The sequence below is a fragment of the Falco naumanni genome, chromosome 8, assembly GCF_017639655.2.
Source record: "Falco naumanni isolate bFalNau1 chromosome 8, bFalNau1.pat, whole genome shotgun sequence".
Taxonomy (NCBI): domain Eukaryota; kingdom Metazoa; phylum Chordata; class Aves; order Falconiformes; family Falconidae; genus Falco; species Falco naumanni.
This window is the reverse complement of record NC_054061.1, coordinates 5,759,461-5,778,031: the sequence shown is the minus strand read 5'-3', so window position 1 is coordinate 5,778,031 and position 18,571 is coordinate 5,759,461. Positions and strand designations below refer to the sequence as shown.

The 18,571-nt window shown below is 49.7% G+C and overlaps 1 long non-coding RNA gene across 1 annotated transcript; it reads right to left on the bottom strand.

The window, feature by feature from the left end:
* Positions 1–464: 464 nt before the first annotated feature.
* LOC121092272 lies at positions 465–6,562 on the bottom strand. Its single transcript, XR_005829237.1, has 2 exons — positions 1,908–6,562; positions 465–691 (listed from the first exon to the last, which is right to left on the bottom strand). It is a non-coding gene; the product is annotated as an uncharacterized LOC121092272 (long non-coding RNA).
* Positions 6,563–18,571: the final 12,009 nt, after the last annotated feature.

Sequence of the window (18,571 nt, the reverse complement as noted above, 5' to 3'; positions counted from 1 at the left end):
CTCTGTCTCTTAACCGAAGCAGCTGGCTTTGGGGTGCAGGTACCACCAGTTCAGCGCTCTCTTAAAGCCCATGTAGTACCTCTGGTGTGGCTGGTCAAACACTCCAGCATGTGTGACATCCCTTGATTAAAACCACTCAGCTGCTTGGACATGTAGTGCATTGGTAGGAGACTCAAGGCTGGCTGAGAAATACCAGGGTGCGTCCCCAGCACGCTGCACGGGCTGGCCTGGAGCTGGAAGTGCAAAGTGCCGGAAAGATTTTTTCCAGCGAGAGAAAGCATCCCTGGCATGAGCAGGGTGGTGCATAGCTCCTGGAGTTCAGGGATTCTGAGGAGTTTGTATCAACTTCTCCCTTTGTAATAGCCTAGGTTTTGCTGCTGGGTTTCTTATTTCACCTCTGCAGTGGGAGTATGTGCTGAAATGGGGATGTGACCTTCCTCTCTCCTACAGTTCAGCTCCATTTCAAACTGAATGCGCTCCTCTTTATTTCCATCTGTTAATTTCCCCAAAGGTTTCAAAAAACTCTTCCATTTCTCTTTGGAGCATTTCATTTCTTCTCTCTGCATCTTCCTTTGCTCTCTCTGCATTTTGCATTTTCATCTCCACAAGGCTGTACCATTTACGCTGCTGTCCCAGTTTTGAATGCAAACCCTTAATCTCTGACTGCAGCTCTCTGTTCCGCTTCTCCAGGCTGTTGGAAAGACAGGCATGGTAAATTAGAGGATTTTTCCTTCCCCTTTCTTAATAAAGCTAGAGGCATTTTTAGAGCTAGCCTTTTTTAACATACGTTCCCATAAACACAAGTATTGGCATCCCCAATACTTTTCCAATTTATGGTGTTACACATTAAAATAAAAGCTGCTATTTTTAGTAATCCTAATTTACAATAAATATAAATAATTGCATTGCCAAAGGAGTCAGTTTTGGGGTTGGGGCGTTGGGGGTTTTTTGGTAGTGGAATATTACAGTAGTCTAACAGCAAATGGCAATGCAACATATTTTAGGAAACACTGCGTATATCGCAGTTCCCTTGAACTGCAAGGGAAAATAAAAGCAGAATACAGCAAAGATTTAAAAAAAAAAAAAAAGGCAGCTAAAAACCTAGGAATAGTTGCTTTACTAAGAAGAAACTGATGATTACTTCTTTAAGAAGTTGAAGATTAAATGGAGTTTTTTCTTTACACAGTGTTCAAGGCAAAGTGTAATTCAACGTTACCCACTTGCCATCTGCTGAAATTATGCACATTGAGGTATTTTATGTTCTATGTCAGTTTGCATGACATACCTGTAACTTTAAGTAATTAACAATACTATATTTAAAATGTTAATGCCTTTTAACTACACAATAGAAAAGCAGTACTATACGGAAAGTGGATCCTGAAAATGTCACTGCCTTTTTGCTTTGATAACAAGCTGTGGCTAAATCTATTCAGTTTCTAATCTTAGAAACTGGGAAAATACTTATGAACACTTTCCTCAGAGTTGTTAAAATTAATGACTTGCAATTTGTAAAGAATAATGACTTACTGCTAACGCTGCCGAGAAGCCCGTATATTTTTTCCCTAGAGAAACGGCTCAGTATTGGATTAAGGCAAAAGGGAAAAACACACAATAGACCTGAGGTTTTTCCAGAGCTCTGTGCAGCCCTGCAAAAAAAAAAATAAAAATAATCTTACAGATGTTCTGGAGTTTCTCAAGCACCTCACGTGACAATGAATTTGAGTAACTGTATAATTGCTAACCTAATCCTGTAATGCTGGATCCTGGGCAGCGTTCGCAGTGGTGTGTGGAGGCATGGACTGCAGCAGCATCCATAGACCCTACTCACAGAGAGGGACCCCGTAGTAGTTGCACACAGCAGGAAAAGATGCCTTCCCTGAAGCCTCATAGTTTTAAAAATTATTTACCTTGCGATTTTAGATTCGTACTTGGCCTTCTGTCTGGACATCAGCATCTTCAGATTTGCCAGGTGGTGCTGGGGGGAGGTCGGGTTTGCTGGCGAGTCACTGGAGGAAGCAAAGCTGTCGCTGTTGTCCACTGGGATGTGTCCCGTGTTTTCCTGGTCCTGCAAAACATGACTTACAGCTGCGTTGTTTTCTTGGGAGCCCTCTGGGTGGGCAAGTTTTGTCAAGTATCTTGAAGGAGGATTTTCTTCAAACATGGTTCAGCAGTGGGAGCCTGCGTGTGCCCAGCCAGCACCACCTGTGCCCTCCGGGCGCTCTTGAGGGCTCGATGCCTTTTCTGTTTTAGAGGAGACCTTGTTTTTCTGTCTGTTCTGCTCTGCCTTGTCCCAGGCTGTGAGAGTGTTCTTCCTCACCCACAGCTGTTAGAAGCTTTTTCAAATACTTGGAAATAATCCATTTTGCTGGAGCATGGATCTTATTTCAGGCTCCAGCCTTGCTGTTTGTACACAGCAGGCTGAGGGCTTGAGCTGCTGCGCCCAGCTGCTGCCCGCTCGCCTTTATTGTTGTGGCTGGTTTATTCTCACTTCCAGGACCTACTACTACTTTCTTAACCTCGGTCTAATCTGTCTGATATTTGTAGGTGGCCTATTTGATGGCTGTCCGCCCCTGCCTAGCCTCGCTCCTGGGCTGGGGGGTGAATCCTGCACACCAGCCCGGTCCTGGGGCTGCGCAGGGGGAGCAGGGTGCCCGCTGGGCAGGCTGCGGGGATGGGGCTGCTCGTGTTCCCTGTGCAGGCATCAGAAAAGAGACGGGTTACATCGGTCGTGGCTGCACCGAATCCAGCCAGGCAGGCGCGAGAAAGGCGGCACGAGTGTGAAATGGCTCGTGGTGCTGCCCCATCCATCCCTGGTGCTCCCGCTCTGTCTGCCGCAGAGAGAGCAGCCGTCCGTGGGGCAAGCGAGGGAGGCCAGCTCCTCTGGCCATCGTGCTCCAAGGACGAGAAACCAGAGGGTAAGGAAAATTAGGCCACATCAAGTATTTTTTTTTTTCCAAAGGGAATTGAAATATAACTGATGTGCGTAAATACAGAGTGTTTATTTTAGCTGCCTGTTCTCACAAGAGAATCAAGCACAGTACAGAAATAACTTGATTATAGCTAAATGAAAGATGAGAAAACTATGCATGCAGTTGAAATGTGTGTCTGAAGATTAATAGAGATGGTTTAAAATAATCTGCAAAGTTGTTTTCTTTCCCTGACGCCCACCTGTTCCCTCTCATGGTACAAGAAGTGAAAATGAGCTGGTTTAAGTGCTGCTGTATTTCTGTAAGTGTTTTACTGGGCTGTGTGAAGGCCACCCCAGGCTTTCAGTGTGCCCACCTGGCACGTCTGTGGGGCAGGAGCTGGGGCAGGGAGGTTACAGAGCCACTTGCCCACCGTCACCTGCGCTCCCTCCAGTGGGAAGGGTCTTAGAAATGGGCGGGGGGTGGGGGGTGGGGTGTTTTAGGGATGTAAAGAAGGCCTGGGGTGAGGATTATACAAAATAAGTAGACAAGGTTTTAGCCTTCTGAGGGTGAGAAGCTGTACTGGAGGAAGGGGGGAGGAATCCCCTAATTTGATTTTGCCAAAGTAAAACAATAAACTGATTTAAACACCACCATCAATACCCCCCTCTCCCTACCCAATACTGCGGTTGCTGCTAACCTAAACGTTTCCTCCAGAAAAAGATATTCCTGGAGTTTTAATGTCAGTGCTTTACATGAGTTCTGTTTCTATTAATAAGCTGACAGATGGTTGTAGTTTCTGGGTTTGGTTTCATTGATTAATCTGTTTTCTTCCCCCACCCCCCCCCAAGGAGGGAGGCACAGCTGTGCCCACCAGCAGCTGCTGTTGCACAGACCTGATGGCTGGGAAGCGATGCTGGCGCTGCTGCCCATCGGCAGGCTGGGAGGGAGCCGGCATGGACCATCCTGGCCAAGTCGGGAGGGAGAAGCGGGACAGCCGAGGGGTCCCTGCCTGACGGCAGACGGACCAGGAGCAGCCTGACCTTCGTGGTCCCCTTTGCAGTTACAGTGTGGTAACAACATGATGTGGGTGAAATTAAGGAGGTCCGCGGGATACAGGACATTAGGAGGCACGTCACCTCTGGTCATGGCCGCCTAGCCAATGCGTTGCTGGAGCTGGTTCAAGCAGCTCGTGTGGGAGCCCCTTTGGAGGCAGCAGGTTTTCATCACGTGGGGCTGGGACCTGGGAAAAGCAGCCCTTAGTCCCGTGCCTCGAACACCAGAGCTGTGTGTTGGCCCCGAGACAGTGACCGCTTCCTTTCTCTTGGTGCTTGTTTGCTGCAGGGCCACTCCGTTGTGGAGTCAACCATGCAATACAGTGACCGGGGAAACCCTGTGAGGGTGTAGCATGCTGCGCTGCCCTGCTTCGCCTTCCTTGGGCCGCTGGGCGCTGACTTGGACGCTTGTGTTAGCTCGTGCTCCTCCGGGAGAGCTCTCCTCATTTCTGGATTTTGCTAATTACTCACCTTGACATTACCTTGGAGCTGATGTGCAAAGAAAAGATGACAGATGAAACAAGGCCCCTTCCCAGCTGCCCCTCACACGTGCTCACCTCGGGTTGCTCTGAAGCTGCAGCAGCATGTGAAGCTTGTCAGCGCTGATGGTGTAACGAAGGGGGCTGGGGTGGGGGGGCTGAGAGAGATGTGGCTTCTCTGTTTTCTTCTGGAGGTTAGTGCTTGTGGTGGGGCTTTATAGCAGGAACCACATGAAGAAAAATGCTCCCTGGGTCAGAAGCTGACAGCTCCTTGACAAGGGGTTAATGCGGGCGCTGGGCTGGCAGTGTCAGCACGGACAGAGGAAGGTGAGTGAACAAAAACTTGCACTGAAGGTTGCTGCTCAGGTGCCAGCTTTGAGGGTGGGATGAAGGTGAGGGGGCGATGCACAAGGTCCTGCCACAGAAAATGGTTTCTTCAAGCAGGAGACTGTCTGCTGGGTGTCCTGCTGCTGGTCGCAGACCCAGGGTGCAGAGGGGTTTGTGCATCTCGGGCAGCTTTCTGTAGCGTGTGCTGACAGCAGCGCTGATGACAACTGATCTCTCAGAATTCACATCCCGGTGGTCCTTGGACAGTCCTGGAGCACCTCTTTCATAGGGTGGCTGCCAAGCTCCGGCTTAGGAACTCCGCGAGCATCAGAGCAACATCAACAGGGTATGACAGCTGGAATCCATGCTCCCTCTCCTAATTGTAACCTTGATCAGGCACAGCACCGTATAATGTTGATTTCCTCCCCCCCACCCCCATCTGGATTTACATTTATTCATATGCCATGTTCTCCTTTCACCTTCCCTACGGCTTCTGAGGGAAGATTGCTTGTATTGGTTTCCCGACAATTTAAAGGTCAACGATGAAAAGAGCTGTGTGGTGTGTTGCCCTGAGGCAGAGGAAGAGCTCTGTTCCAGACTCCCAGCTTGCAAGGAGCTGGGATGTTTTGAAAAAATGGTTTCTTATTTTGGACCGACTTGGGATGGAGTTTGTGAATCTCTGCGATGCCCTCTCCCTGGAGCGCAGAGATGCTGCCATGTGTGGTTAAAATTTAGCATGCCTGAAATAGTTCCTCCAGGCAAGTTGTAGGATTCAGCCTCCCTCGGTTCTGGTCCCGTGCCAGCTGCCTGTTCCCCTGCGTTGCCTCTGAGCTCTAGAAGGGAGACCAGAGCACCCTCGCTTCGCCTTTTGTTGGGTATCATTGGCATTGCAGACAGATGAGATGAGGATGTCTGTGCCCCAGGGATGCTCGCGTCGGGGGTTACTGCCTGGGTAGCAGCTCACAGCCTCCTTTGCACAGAGGCTGGTGAGAGCGGGGCTCTGGGTTTGTAAGCTGGGTCTGTCCGCACTTTCTCCTCTTCAAGCTGGTAGTAGGGACAAGGTCAGTTGCCAGCAAGGGAGAAACCAGAGTGATCTGCGTGCAGCTTGCAGGGCATCTCCTTAGGCCAGGCTCGACTGTTTCAGTATGTTTTATGTGTGTGTGTGTATATATATATATATAAAAAATAGCAGTGTGCCCTGGCAGCCAAGTGCTTCTCAAAATGCACGACCAGGTGTGCAGCAGAAGGTTGGGTGAGGTAAGGAGAGCTGGCCCCTCGCTCGGAGACACCCCGCTCCTGAGCCCGTGGTGCGGCTGGGCTGGGGAACCTGGCCTGAGCCAGGGAACCGCCGCTGCCCTCTCCAGCGGGATGCAGTCGGAGCTGTGTGTGGTGCCAGGGGTGGATGGGTCTGAAGTTTAATAATTTCAGATGTTCTTTAGGAAAATATTTTAATTCTCTTCAAACAGTGACACACTCGCCCTGCAGCATGTCTGCTAACTTGGTATATTTTATAGTTACTTTGGAGCTAGGTCAGACTTATACATTTTTATGAGTTCTTTGCTTGCACACATTTATTCAGACTGAAATTCCACACTTCCTATGTGTTGTAATGAAAGAAACAGTTCTCATGGACTGCCCTTTACAGAGTGATTTGTCTTGAGCTATGTTTGGAAACCAGAACCCAATTAAAATACATGAACCGATTTTTGTATTAGTTGAAACCACCTGTAGTCAACATGTTTTGCATCTAAAATTGACTTTATTGCTATCTTGGTTTGCCATTAATAAATTGAAAGTTTAGTTCTTGCTGGGGTTTTGCAGGCTGTCCTTCTGCCGTGTTAGAATGGTGACTCCCGTAGTCTCATCTCTTGTTTTCCTCTTGCAGTTGAATTAAAAATAAAATCAATTCCCTGTGCTTTTTCTCTTCCTTTTTTTCCCAAATCCCATTTGGTCTTTTTTAATTCTGAACGAACTATTCACTGTGCTAAATTTGGTGAATAAATGGAAACAAAGAAAAAATTCTCTCTGCACCTGCAGAGACCCAGGACAGACCACCCTTGGCTGGGACAGCCTCTGGGTCCAGGTGCTTACCGACTTCAGGAGTCAGCTCTTAAAATTTTGGCAGCAGTCCTGTATTGTTTGATAGCAATCCTTCTGCAAAGAGAAAGAGGAGCAAAATAATAAAAAGCAACTTTTCACTACTTGGTTTTAAAAGCTAATTAAATTTATCTTTTTTTTTTTGCTTTTTTTATGGAGCTTGTTGCACAAAGTTGTTGCCACAGCCGTAGTAGAGGAGGAAGAGGCACGTATGGCTCCATGCCGTAAGAACTTGAGTGTTCCAAGATTTGGGACTTGTTGGGAATATTGTATAGTGCCCTGCCTGCGTAACCTGAGGTTTTTGTGCATAAATACAGAGGTCTGCAGGTGAATAGCATCACAGCAAACGAGGCCACTTCCAGCTTCTATTGAAAAATAGAGCTGCAGAGTCCTTACTGTGACCCCAGAAAAGGCTGGGAATATTTTTGGGGTTTTTTTGCCGGTCGCAGGGCTGCAGCTGCTTGCGGTATCGCCCTCTTCCCCGCCAGCGCCAGGTTGTCCCTGCGAGCAGCCGCTGCCCAGCTGTAGCGCTGGGGGCTTCGGCGTCCTTCCCGGTGGGACGCGCTGTCAGATGTGAGGGGCTGCTGCTGCCAGAGGGCAGGAATGAGTGGGAAGGGAAAAATGACCTTTTATTCTTCCCTCTCCAGAGGAGAAGGGGAATATTCAGCCGCTTACCCACTAGATGTCACGGTTGGGTTTGGGTTTGTGCTGCGGGGGCCGGCGCAGCCTGAGCCCCCAGGCCGGGGGAAGGAAAACCGCACCGTTTTTTCAAGCTCACTGGTAGTTTGTGACCAACATCTTATCAAAGCAAGCCATAAAGTAATTATCATCGCTTAAACAAGGGCGAAAGGGCTGGCGGGGTATTGCAAAAGCAGAGGTTTCTGGCAGGAGAGGGCACTGTGTGCTTTGCTATATCCGAGGGGACGCGCAGCGGGCTTTCAGGTGGGAGCTGGGCAGCCGCAGGGCGGCCACCCCGCTGCCCCTGCGGTGGGACACGGCCCCCTGCCACCGGGAGAAGCTCCCAAGGGAAGAGCTGGTGAGCCCAGGGATGCTCCCTGCTCCGCTTTCCATACCACGCTGGGTTCGAATGAAAACCCGCTTTGTGTGTGCTGCTGGCTTAATACGGGGAGAAGGGGCTGTTGGTGGAAAGGGCTGGGGCACAGGCAGAGCGAGTTGGGGGGGGTGACCTGGGGCTGCAGCACGGACAGCATCTGCATCGCTCGACAAAAGCATCCTCACTAAATCTATTCCAATAGCTCTACTCTAAGCTGATTTTCTCCCTCCCAGCTGTATTTTGTGTCTTAAACGTAGTTTACCTGTTTGCTTCAAGCGTGGGGTTTCCATCTGGGGAGAAAATGGTGTTTTATTTGAAACACGTGTTCAGATCCGCTCTCATCCTTCAATTTCTTCTGTACAATAGCTCCTGTTGTGTTATAATGGGGAAAAAACTACTTGGAAGAAACCCTCCCAAACTGCCTGCCTTATGGATTTCATTTTTATTGGAGGCAGTTTTGATGCAATTCCCGACTTCGTTTTTATTTTAGCTCTGCAGATCTGCAAGGAAGGATTTCAAGTATTCGTTTTGTTCAGCGCTAAAGGCAAGCCAGCTTTCTTGTGCTTCAGAATGACCCTTAACCACTCACAGGGAACAGCCTGTTCAGTTCAGCATTTGTATTTCTGGTTAACATTAATAGGAGCTGCTGATTTTCAGGCTGTCATTCAGTTTTAAGGGTTTTTCTTTCCTTTCAGGATCTTCCCAAGGCATGTTTCAATGTGGGACTTTTGTCTTTGCATAAGGAGACTTTGACTTTAAAATAGCAAAAATGTTGAGAGCTCCTGCGATCCCTCTGGAAATGATAATTTCAACAAATGCCTGCTGCTCTGCTTGAAGCGAGCTGTCGTGTTTAGCTGCATTTTGGATGGTGTCTATAAACACAGCAGCTGTCTGCATGCAAACGGGACTTTCCAGCAGTGCATAATATGAAAAGAATCTTATTACCAGTTTAAGGAAAAAAAAAAAAAAAAGCAAGAAAGGCTCAAAGAGCTCAGATGATGCCAGCTTCCTATCAGCTCCAACAATTGTCTAGACATCTCAGACTCATCAGATTAATGTAACGTACGTTCGGCATTTACAGCTCCGTGTTTCTTAAAGAGAGCTGGGAAAAGTGAGCTGTCCCCCAGGGCTCGGTCCAGCTCCGAAGGGCTCCTTCTTTGTTCTGTCCCACTTCTTAGTTCTTTCTTTCCTTCCTCTCCTATCTGGGCTTGGGTGTCATGGGTCACTTCAATGACTCCTAACTTGAAGCATGCAATGACCTTGGTTTAATGTCATTAACCTCGCTGACACCTTTGCTGGGAAGCCCCACAGCTTTTTGCCAGCTCCCCTGGGGTAGGGACATGGTCGCTTCACTTTGGTGGAGCATCCAGCCCCGTTGCAGGGGGCAGTGCCTGTGGCTGTGCGAGGGGCTGAGGCTGCCGGAGCCTGGGTGGGCTCTAGGGGGGTCGCACGGCTTCACTGTCCCCTTCCCTGGGCTTTTCTTCAGGGTGCTGGAGGTGGGACGGAGCTGAGGTCAGACCCTGAGACGGGACAGCTCGTTCTGCCAGGGATGGTTTTTGAGCTGAGTGTAGCCATCACCTCTTGAGCCAGGCTGCTCTTCAGGGCAAGAATAAACCATCTCCCAGCTGCAGGAGTCACGTTGTAAAATAATACAAAAAATTTTGCAACAAAACCCGCCTCTTTGCTATATAGCAAGTTGCATTACTTGCTTGAATGCAAAGGGATCAGCGTGGGTTTCGTGCCATCCCTCCTGGCCGGCCAACCTGTGAGCGATGCCACAGGGAGGCTTGGCTCTGCCTGCCTGCACCAAGGACGTTCCCAGAAAAGAAACACCAAAACACTGGAGGAAAGGCTGCTCTCATGATTTGCTCCAGCCCATCCAGAAAGAGAAAATATCAGGAATTTCCCAAGAATATCTGTAGTTTTGACTTTCCAGCTGAAGTGTCCAGAGCCGTCTGGGACGGAGGAGCACTGGTGCTCATGGGCATCCTGCCTCCCCACCAGCACCAAGACCAGCCATTTCTTCCAGGGCTCTTCCCCCCCCCCCCCCCTTTTTTTTTTAAGCTACGTTCAAACAAAATTTATTTGGTGCTTCTGGGTTTTTTCTTCTTCTGGTTTATGTTGACACGATGGTGTTGGGATAGTGTGTTGGGCTGGTATATGGCTGCGTCGTTTGCATGTGTTACGGGGGGAAAAGCAGCAAGGCGATGGTGATGCTCATGGAAAAATAGCACTTTGCCAGTTTTTGGAGAATACAGCACAAAACTCACCAGTTCCAACTAAAGATACCGAAAAAAGAAGAATGGAGATACGTCACTTAAGAAGTTTTTTTTTGTCTAGGTAAAGCAAGCTGATAGCATTAAGCTTAGTGGAAGGAATAAATCCATGTTCTTATTCAAACTGATTTTAAAAAAGCAGATTAAAAATGAAGCATGTGATGGCTGTAGGGGCTTTAAAATTATAGCCATAAAAAGCCCCAACAACTTACTGATTTGGGAGTGCATGACTGAAAGTTGTTCCTGTCTAATCGTTACCCCGTGAAAATTATTTTGCTTTTCCCTGCACCCGCTCGGGAGCTGGGTGGTTCATCCCAGAGAGCTGAAATGCCCTTCAGGCCGGGGTCCTGCCTGCGGGGTGGGGGATGCTGAAGGGGCTGTGCCTGGGGATCCCCTCCACTCCCCTCGGCCCCCCCCCGAGCCTTGTCATGGCCGGAGGGGAGTGCAAGGGACAGTCCCCGGGGTGCCTGGTTCAGCCCATACTTGGGCAGAATTTTGGGGGAGAATAAAGCGAAATGGTGCGTGAGCCCCGTCCTGCTCTGGTGGTCCCTGGGAGGGGGGGCTTGGGCAAGGCCAGCACCGCAGGGTTGCCCTGGTCCAGCCCCCGGGAACTGAGCAGGAAAGCAGCCGCAGCAGGTCCTCTGATTAAAGCACTTTTTCTTAAATGTTACTTGAAGAGAGTGGTGGTAAGGTTGAGTCATTACCAGCCATTTGCATGTACAATAACAACAGGGAAAAAGATAAAAAATCAATGCGGGAATCAATGGAGAGCTCCCTGCTCTAGGTCTTTTGCCTGGAGCTTATCATTAGTGGACACTCAAGGAGCGGAGTACTATTAATTAGAGGAAACATTTGCAATCCAGGGGAATGACTGGCAGCTTGAAAATCGTCACATTTTTTTCTGCTAAGTTTTTGGAGGTGGGTTTGGTTTCCCTTTCTCTTTTGGACTCCTCTGTGTCCTGAATGAAGCATTTCCTTCCCACCTGTGTTTTGAAGGAGAACAGAGTTTTCTCACCCAGGATTTTGGGAAAGGATGGATTTCCAAAACGTGAGCAAAAGCTGGGGACAGCCCTGCTCAAGTTTAAGCCCTCTCTCAAATCTTTGGGCAGTAAATCTCTGATCCCTTCCCTCTCATACCCGCCCCAGCACTGCTCACAGCCTGAAATACCACATAAATAAGAAAATAAGAATTTTTGTTGTTTTTACAAACAGTAGCCGCTGGGTTTCCAGGAGAGAATGCTCTCAGCAGGCAGAGCATCCTCTGGATGCTGCTGGACCGGGACAGGGCAGGTGTGTGGAACATCGCCCTTCACTTTCCATCCAAGTGGAGGGGCTTGCATTGAACCCCCAGGGAAAACCCTTGCCAGCCCCCCCCCGGGGCCGTGGTATCCCGCCATCCTCAGCTCACAGCATCATCCAAGGGGAGCGCTGGTTCTGTGGCCTTTGGCTGCTTGTCCCCAGCCACCAGGCCATGGCCCTGCGGCCATTTCATTTTCTGAAATTGTGGCCAAACTCACTTTCGGAGCTCCCAGCCTGCCCACCTCCAAACATCAGTTATGTATCGGGGGGGCGGGGAGGAATAGAATACACAAATCATTGCAAAACCATAATGCTTTTGCTTATTTTTGCGACAGTTCTGTGAGCTAACAGGACAAAATGGGATGAGATGTTTTTAGGGGCAGCTGTGCACAGTGGCAGTGCTGGGGCTGGGCAGTGGGGCTCCCCGCAGCATCACGCCTGCAGGATGCGCACAGCGTCGTGTTGGGGAGTGTGCATGGACCTCAGGCTTTGGTCAGGCCCTGAAGCAACGTTCTTTTTAGCGTTTTGGGGGAGTTATAATAAATTTAATAAGTGGCAGAGCATACACGGTCCTGCCTGGACTAGCTGGGCTTGTGAACTTGGCTCTTGGCAGTGCTTTATTGTCTGCGGTTGTGTATTTACTTTAATTAACAAACATATGCTGAGACCACATTTGAGATACTCCTCCTCCTCTGCATCATGGTTTAGCTGGTCCCAGGCAGCCGCTATTAGGTGGCTTTGTATTTCGGGCTTTTTTCTTACTTACTATATTACTACCGTGAAATCATTTACAGGCCCCAGGGACGATGGGAGGGGGGGGGGGTGGGGGGTGGGGAAGCCTCTTTAAAATCAGCAATCATTCTTAGTAAAATATTCTAAATAATTCATTGCTTATTGGCTGCAGTGTGCTATGAAATGCCTTTTAGCTACTACTTGTATAAACTCTTAAAGCCCTGGTTCAAAGCCAAGCTCAGGTTAATGATCCAGCGATGTCTGTGCGAAGCTCAGCGCCGCGGCTAAAGCTGCTCCTGCAACAGCCCCATGGAGCTGGACACAGTCTGGGGGGGCGTGGGGCTGTGGGGTGCCCACGCTGGGACCCAGCGACTCCCAGCACCCGCCCAGCAGCCCCCTGCAGACACAGCACCGTGGGTGGCAGCAGGGTGTGCGCAGGGGCTGAGGCTCCCCCCAGCCCCACCGCGGGACTTTGCCGTGGGGCTGCGGGCAGCAGCTTTACCCCTGCTTGTACCGGCACTGCTGCCCTGCCCGCGGGGTTGGATCTTCAGCAGCAGTTCGTTGGGCTGCGGGGGTTTTATGTGTGCTGTTGTTCTCCGGGTGATGGAGAGGCATGTGTGGGCATGTGCCGCTGTCGCTGTGCTTGGTTTTAACCGTTTTCTCAGGATTTCTGCACTGAGAAAGTCTTCTCATTCTTGCCCATGTTCTAAAGCTGGGTGGAAGATACGCTGTATTGGTGTAACACTCTCAACAGTAACCCTCAGGATTTAAGAGTGGTGACAACTGCCTTCAATGCATGGAAGAAAGGGCAATAAATGGGAACACAGAAGTGGCTCTATTAACTCGTTTCTCCAGCAGCCTGTTTTCTATGCATGCACGCTGGAGATAAATGGGAGCGCTCAGCAGGCTGGGCTCACTCAGCGCAGTGCCAAGCACTCCCCATCGTTGTACCGTGAAGGTGTTTTTTATTTCTTTACCATATGCCTGCTCACCTCCATCGTGTATTTGTTTCTATCCGGTTTAATCCCAATTGTTTCCTTTTGCCTCATGTGCTTCAACCCCTAAATCTGACCCGGATGAGTCCTTGCCTGACCGCTTCGGCTCTGGTGAAAGGCTGGGTGAGAGGGCTGGACTGGTCACAGGATTAGACCCAAGGCATCTGCCTCCAGCTCATCTCTTTGAGCATCACTTTCTGGTGCAGCTATAATGAAAAGGCTGAAAGAGTCCGAAGCACAAAAATTTAAATTTAAATTTTGGGTATTTATTAAATATATTGATAACTAAAAAGATAAAGCTTTTTTTAGTCACTGTCTATCAGCAGGTATCAGCATCTCTTTGCAGAGAAGATCCTAAACATCTCAGTAAAAAGTAAGGACATGGCTCAGCCACCATCGCGTACATCAGATCTCAAGGCTGTTTCCATCGGTGGTTGGGGCAGAGCTGGTGCAGCCTGTAGGACAGGGCGTGTTTCCAGGGGAAATGGCTGGCGGAACCGATTAAAGGTTTTTCAGCATCGTTCCCATTTAAAAGATGAACATTGCAGAGTTTCAGCAGTCACCAGGCTATTTATTTTGTTATTTCAAGTGTAAAATAGGTCGAATTATGACTTAAACCACCAAACTGTTTGCAAGAGGTGATTCAGCTAAGTTTCCAAGAAGCAGCATTTTGTTACTAGACCTGAAAAACATCCATCTCAGCTGCTGGCCCTGGTCCAGGAGCAGCTCACCCCATGGCACTGGGGTCTCAGCCCCGTTAAAGACACGGGATTTGCAGGGTCTGGCTCAGGGTGCTCTTCGGAAACCCAGTGGCCATGACGTAAGGTCTGTTCCCCGCAAAGGTCTCCAAGTATTTCGCAAACAGTGACCTTTGCTATATCTCTTGGAGGTAGGTAAATAGTAATATACTAATTTTACAGACGACTGAGCAGCATAGAGTGTTGAAACGACTTGGCCAAGGTCAGAGCAGACAGCGGTGGGGCTGGGGGGAGAGCCCCGTCCTGCTAAATCCCATCCCTTCCTCTAATAGCTCTGAGCAGCCCCTGCCTGTAGCCGAGCTCGATGGTGTGGTGCTGAATTTAAATGGATCTCAATTTCACATACAGCAAATGCCAGGATATAAACTGGGGGTTTCGGAGCAAATCTTTTATCTGGGCATTTTTAAAGGACTGTTTCATTTAAAATTGCACTCGGCAGAAATCAGGCTCTTAGAAATTGGAAAATAAGCTGGCTCCTGAATGACAGCTATGAGGGAACAGGCGAGTTAGGGGATTAATTTGTTTGATTAAATCTTTAAAGAGTTTACTCTGAGAGTGCAGACAGGCCTGCAGATTATAGCATGGGCGCAGTGGTGGGCAAAGGAGTTATTTAGATAGAGCCCACGCGCTATCTTTCATTTTTCTCAGTCTGTAATTACTAATAAATAAAATAAAAGCAAAACCACAACCGAAACTGCAGAATTAATTGCCACGCTATTTTTGCTTCTCCAGGATAATAAAATAGGGCAAATGACTGATGGCAGCCAAAGTGTCTCCTGCAGCCACCAGCACCCTGACATCGGAGCTCCAGGGAGAAATCGGGCATGTAAATCACTGCGCCAGGGGGGACCGGCTCCGCGGCTTGTGCTCCGAGGAGGAACTACACTTTATCTGGAAGGAACTCCAGCATTTGGGTAACATAAATTGTGCCTGGATCAGGCTCTTATCAGGCTATTTAAAGATGCGTGGCTCATATTTCTGTAATGCTGCTGAAATAAGGACCCAAGGCAGCCACATATCAAACTCGTTGGCCAGAAGTTGAAGTCTGACCCTGAGTTGAAAACACAAGCGTTGACTGTGGCCATGGTATTTACAAGGACTTTCCAAAGCTACTGTGGATCGTAGGATGGTAGAATGGTTTGGGTTGGAAAGGGCTGTTAAAGGCCATCCAGTCCAACCCTGCTGCCGTGGGCAGGGACATCTTGCACCACACATGAGGTTACTCAAAGCTCCATCCAGCGCTTCCAGGGATGGGGCATCCACAACTTCTCTAGGTGACGTGTTCCAGCTGGACATCTATTTCAAGGTTTCCATGGAAATGAGTTATTGCTGGGGGGGAAGAGGCACACAGAGCCAGATGAAGAGGCAGCCACTTGTACAAATCCGAACCCATACTCAAAAGGCTCCAAGCGCCCCGCTGTGTACAGACCGTTGAACATTGCCAGCTTTGATGCCAAAAACATCCCAGCCACTGACGCAGACGCTGCTGGGCCTGCAAAGTTTTCCCCGGTGTGTGTGGCTGCTGGAGGAGATTCCCCAAAATAGCCTTTTTTTTTGATCTTTGGGCAAACCTGCAGCAGAATTGAGGGTCTGTAGCCAGCGTGACCCAGGCCCAGCTGGCTGGGCTGAGGGTTGCAGTGAGGAGGTGGCACATCTCTCGGACTGGGACATCAACTGCACTTGTGGCCACAACATTATGGTGCAATTCATCGTGTTGGGTAATTTCTTCAATTTCTGTGGTTTACCAGTGGAACAAAGTGTCTCTCAGTGCCTTGAGCTTGGTCTTCTCCATCACCAGTAGAGATCAGCCCATTTACTTGCTGGTGGCAGCAGTATGTAGTGGGTCTGTTCTGCACCCCCCCACACACCAAGATGCCAAACTGCCAGCCACCACCCCTGCAGGGATGCCAGCAGCCTCATCCCCCACAAAAGGGCTCCTTTAGTGTCAGGACTTCAAAATATGACACCAACAGCAAACCCCAAATGGGAAGGAACCAAATTAGCTCCAGACAAATTTGCCACATTTGGCAACTGGAGATTTAGATTTGTGGCCACTGGCCGACGCCTGGCTCTGGGGGTGAGGTGGGCATGGGGACGCACGAAACTTTCCTGGTGCACTGTGGGTGGCTTGGGGCTGGATGGGAGATGGTGAAGAGGCTCCTCCGGTTGGTGCCACAGCCCAGGACAGCTTTGGCTAAAATAACTTTTACCTTCCCAAACATTAAAGCAATTGCTGAGAGCGCACAGTCGAGAGAAAAGCATGTTGGAGACGCTGAAGTTTTTGATCGGGTTAACGAGCTCTGCTTTCATGAGGGCTGAGAGATTGAAATGTCCCCGTTTGTCTCCGTGTTTCTGCTGAGCCCCCAGCGGAGCCCGGTGCGCAGGCAGCCCCCACGCAGCTTCTGAGAAGTGGCTTCCCTGTCACTGGCCATTTGTTGCTGCCATCTGATAACAGAAGCACATCTATTTAAATCAATAGTAATTCATGTGGTTTTGTTGTGGTTTTTTTCTCTGATATGCAATGCAGTGGGAGCGTGGCAAGACAGGTTTTTACTTTATTTAATGACTCTGAATGCAACAGTTCCCTGCCAGCCCGCGGGCTGCAACGCACCGGCTGTCGCAGCAGAGCAGCTGAAGGAGCTGTTTATAATGGAGTTTCCTCCCCGGGACTATGAGACTGGCTTTTCATAACGCCAGTGTTAACGATGGGATAAGGTGCTGCTAATCAGGGACGATTCCCCTGGACCAATCTTTCCTGGGACGCATTAGGGAAAGCCAGGCTGCCAGGGGCCAGATCCTGCCGCAGCCCTGGCCCAGGTGGTGCCCTCAGCTGCATCAATCACTTCAAGGCCAATAATCCACCAAAGCCTTTGCCCCATTTGCTGCCCAGAAAGGGGGATGAGCTCGTTAACAGAGATGGACCCTCCACCTACCAGCCCTGGGGCAGGTGCGTATAAATGGGGGCAGCCCCCGAAATCAGGCTTATGCAGTGTGGCTGGGGTTGGAGCTGGGCTGGGTCCGGGCTGTGTGATTATACTGGAGATTTTTGTCTTGATTGCAAGTTTTGAAGGGTAGAAGTGGCTGTGGAGCTGCAGAGTTGTACCCTCAAGCCAACCAAAGGAGGTACCAGGTAAGAAGCATTTCTTAAAAATAAACTTCTTTAATGTACAGGAGAGCTCAGTGTGTTTAAACGCCTCACCGAGCACCTGGAAATCCGGCGCCAGGCTGGTAGGCGGGTGGTGCAGGGGGTGAGCATCTGCCCTGTGTGGGTGATGGGAGTGGGAGGCAGGGTTCCCCCGCTGGGGCGGCTGCATGGGGAAGCATTCAGAGTGGGGCTGTGTGTGACTGCAGGATGTGTCCCTTAGCACAGCTGTAAGGAGCAGTGTCCTCAGCTGCTCCTCGTCCCTGCCCCAGTGTCCCCACACAGCCATAGCTGTGTCTGATGGGCATCTCGTTGCCCTGTGCCTTCAGGGAGGGCTGTTGGAGGGGTTAGCCGTGGGTGGCTTGCTCTGCAAGACAGCCATCAGTGACTGCTTTGATGGGGCTGGCACCAGGGATGGGGAAGCTGCTGGTGGCACTGTGAGCATCTCCTGCAAGCTGAGAACGCTCCCTAAAATTGTCTTTAAAACACCATGGAGCTGAGGGGTTGGTTTTTTTGGAAGCTTTTGGTGTGGGAAAGGGTGGAAATGGCCAAATGATGCTGTTGCTGTCAGAGATTTTCAAAAACCTTGGAAGGACTCTGTTGCAGGTGGTAACTCGGAGCTACCCCTCCGGGCTGAGGTTTGTCAGTCCCTGCAGCCTCGGTCCCTTGTGTCTGGTGTATGGGATGGGGTTGGGTCAGTGTCCCCCTGGGAGCCCCAACCACACAGATGTGGCCTGTGCCAACCTGCCGCGTTGGACTTGCTTGGTGGAGGTGGTGGCTCCCAGTGACGCTGAAGCATTGTGGCGCTGTGGACAGAGCGGCTGAAGAATGCAAACTTCACTCCTGCTTTTTATTTCCAGTTAACGCTGGTTTTGTTCCTTGAGCTCTTGTTTTCTCCAACGCATGCAGGCCTGTTCTGAATCATTAATCTGACAGCCGGTGAATAGTAGCCTTTATTTGGTTGTCTCTAAAAGTATATAAATAAATATATAATTAGTATATAAATATATATAATATATTCATTTATATAATCTAAATGAAAGTACTTTTGTGGAAAATGAATGGAAGACTAGGTTATAGAATTCCTACAGACGTATTGTGGTGAGGCACTTAAAAGCCCAGGTCCCTCTCTTGACCGCATTACTGATGTTCTCCACCCAGGTACCCGGGGAAAAGAAGACCCTGAATTTTTAAAGCCTTAGTTCAAGGGCAACTGAGCAAAATGCATCCAGGATGCACTGAATGTGTGGTGATGCAGACCACAGAGGAGCAGGGCTGTGAGTGGAAGTGCAGAGGAGCCCTTTGCACGGGGCAGTGTCTCGTCCTCCCACGACCGCAGCCTGTGGGGTGGGAGGGCTCTGCTCCCCCACCCTGCTGCCAAAATGTCCAAGTGCAGGAGCAAAGACAATGAGCTGCCCCAAAATGTTCCTTGCCTTCCTTGGGCTGGGTTT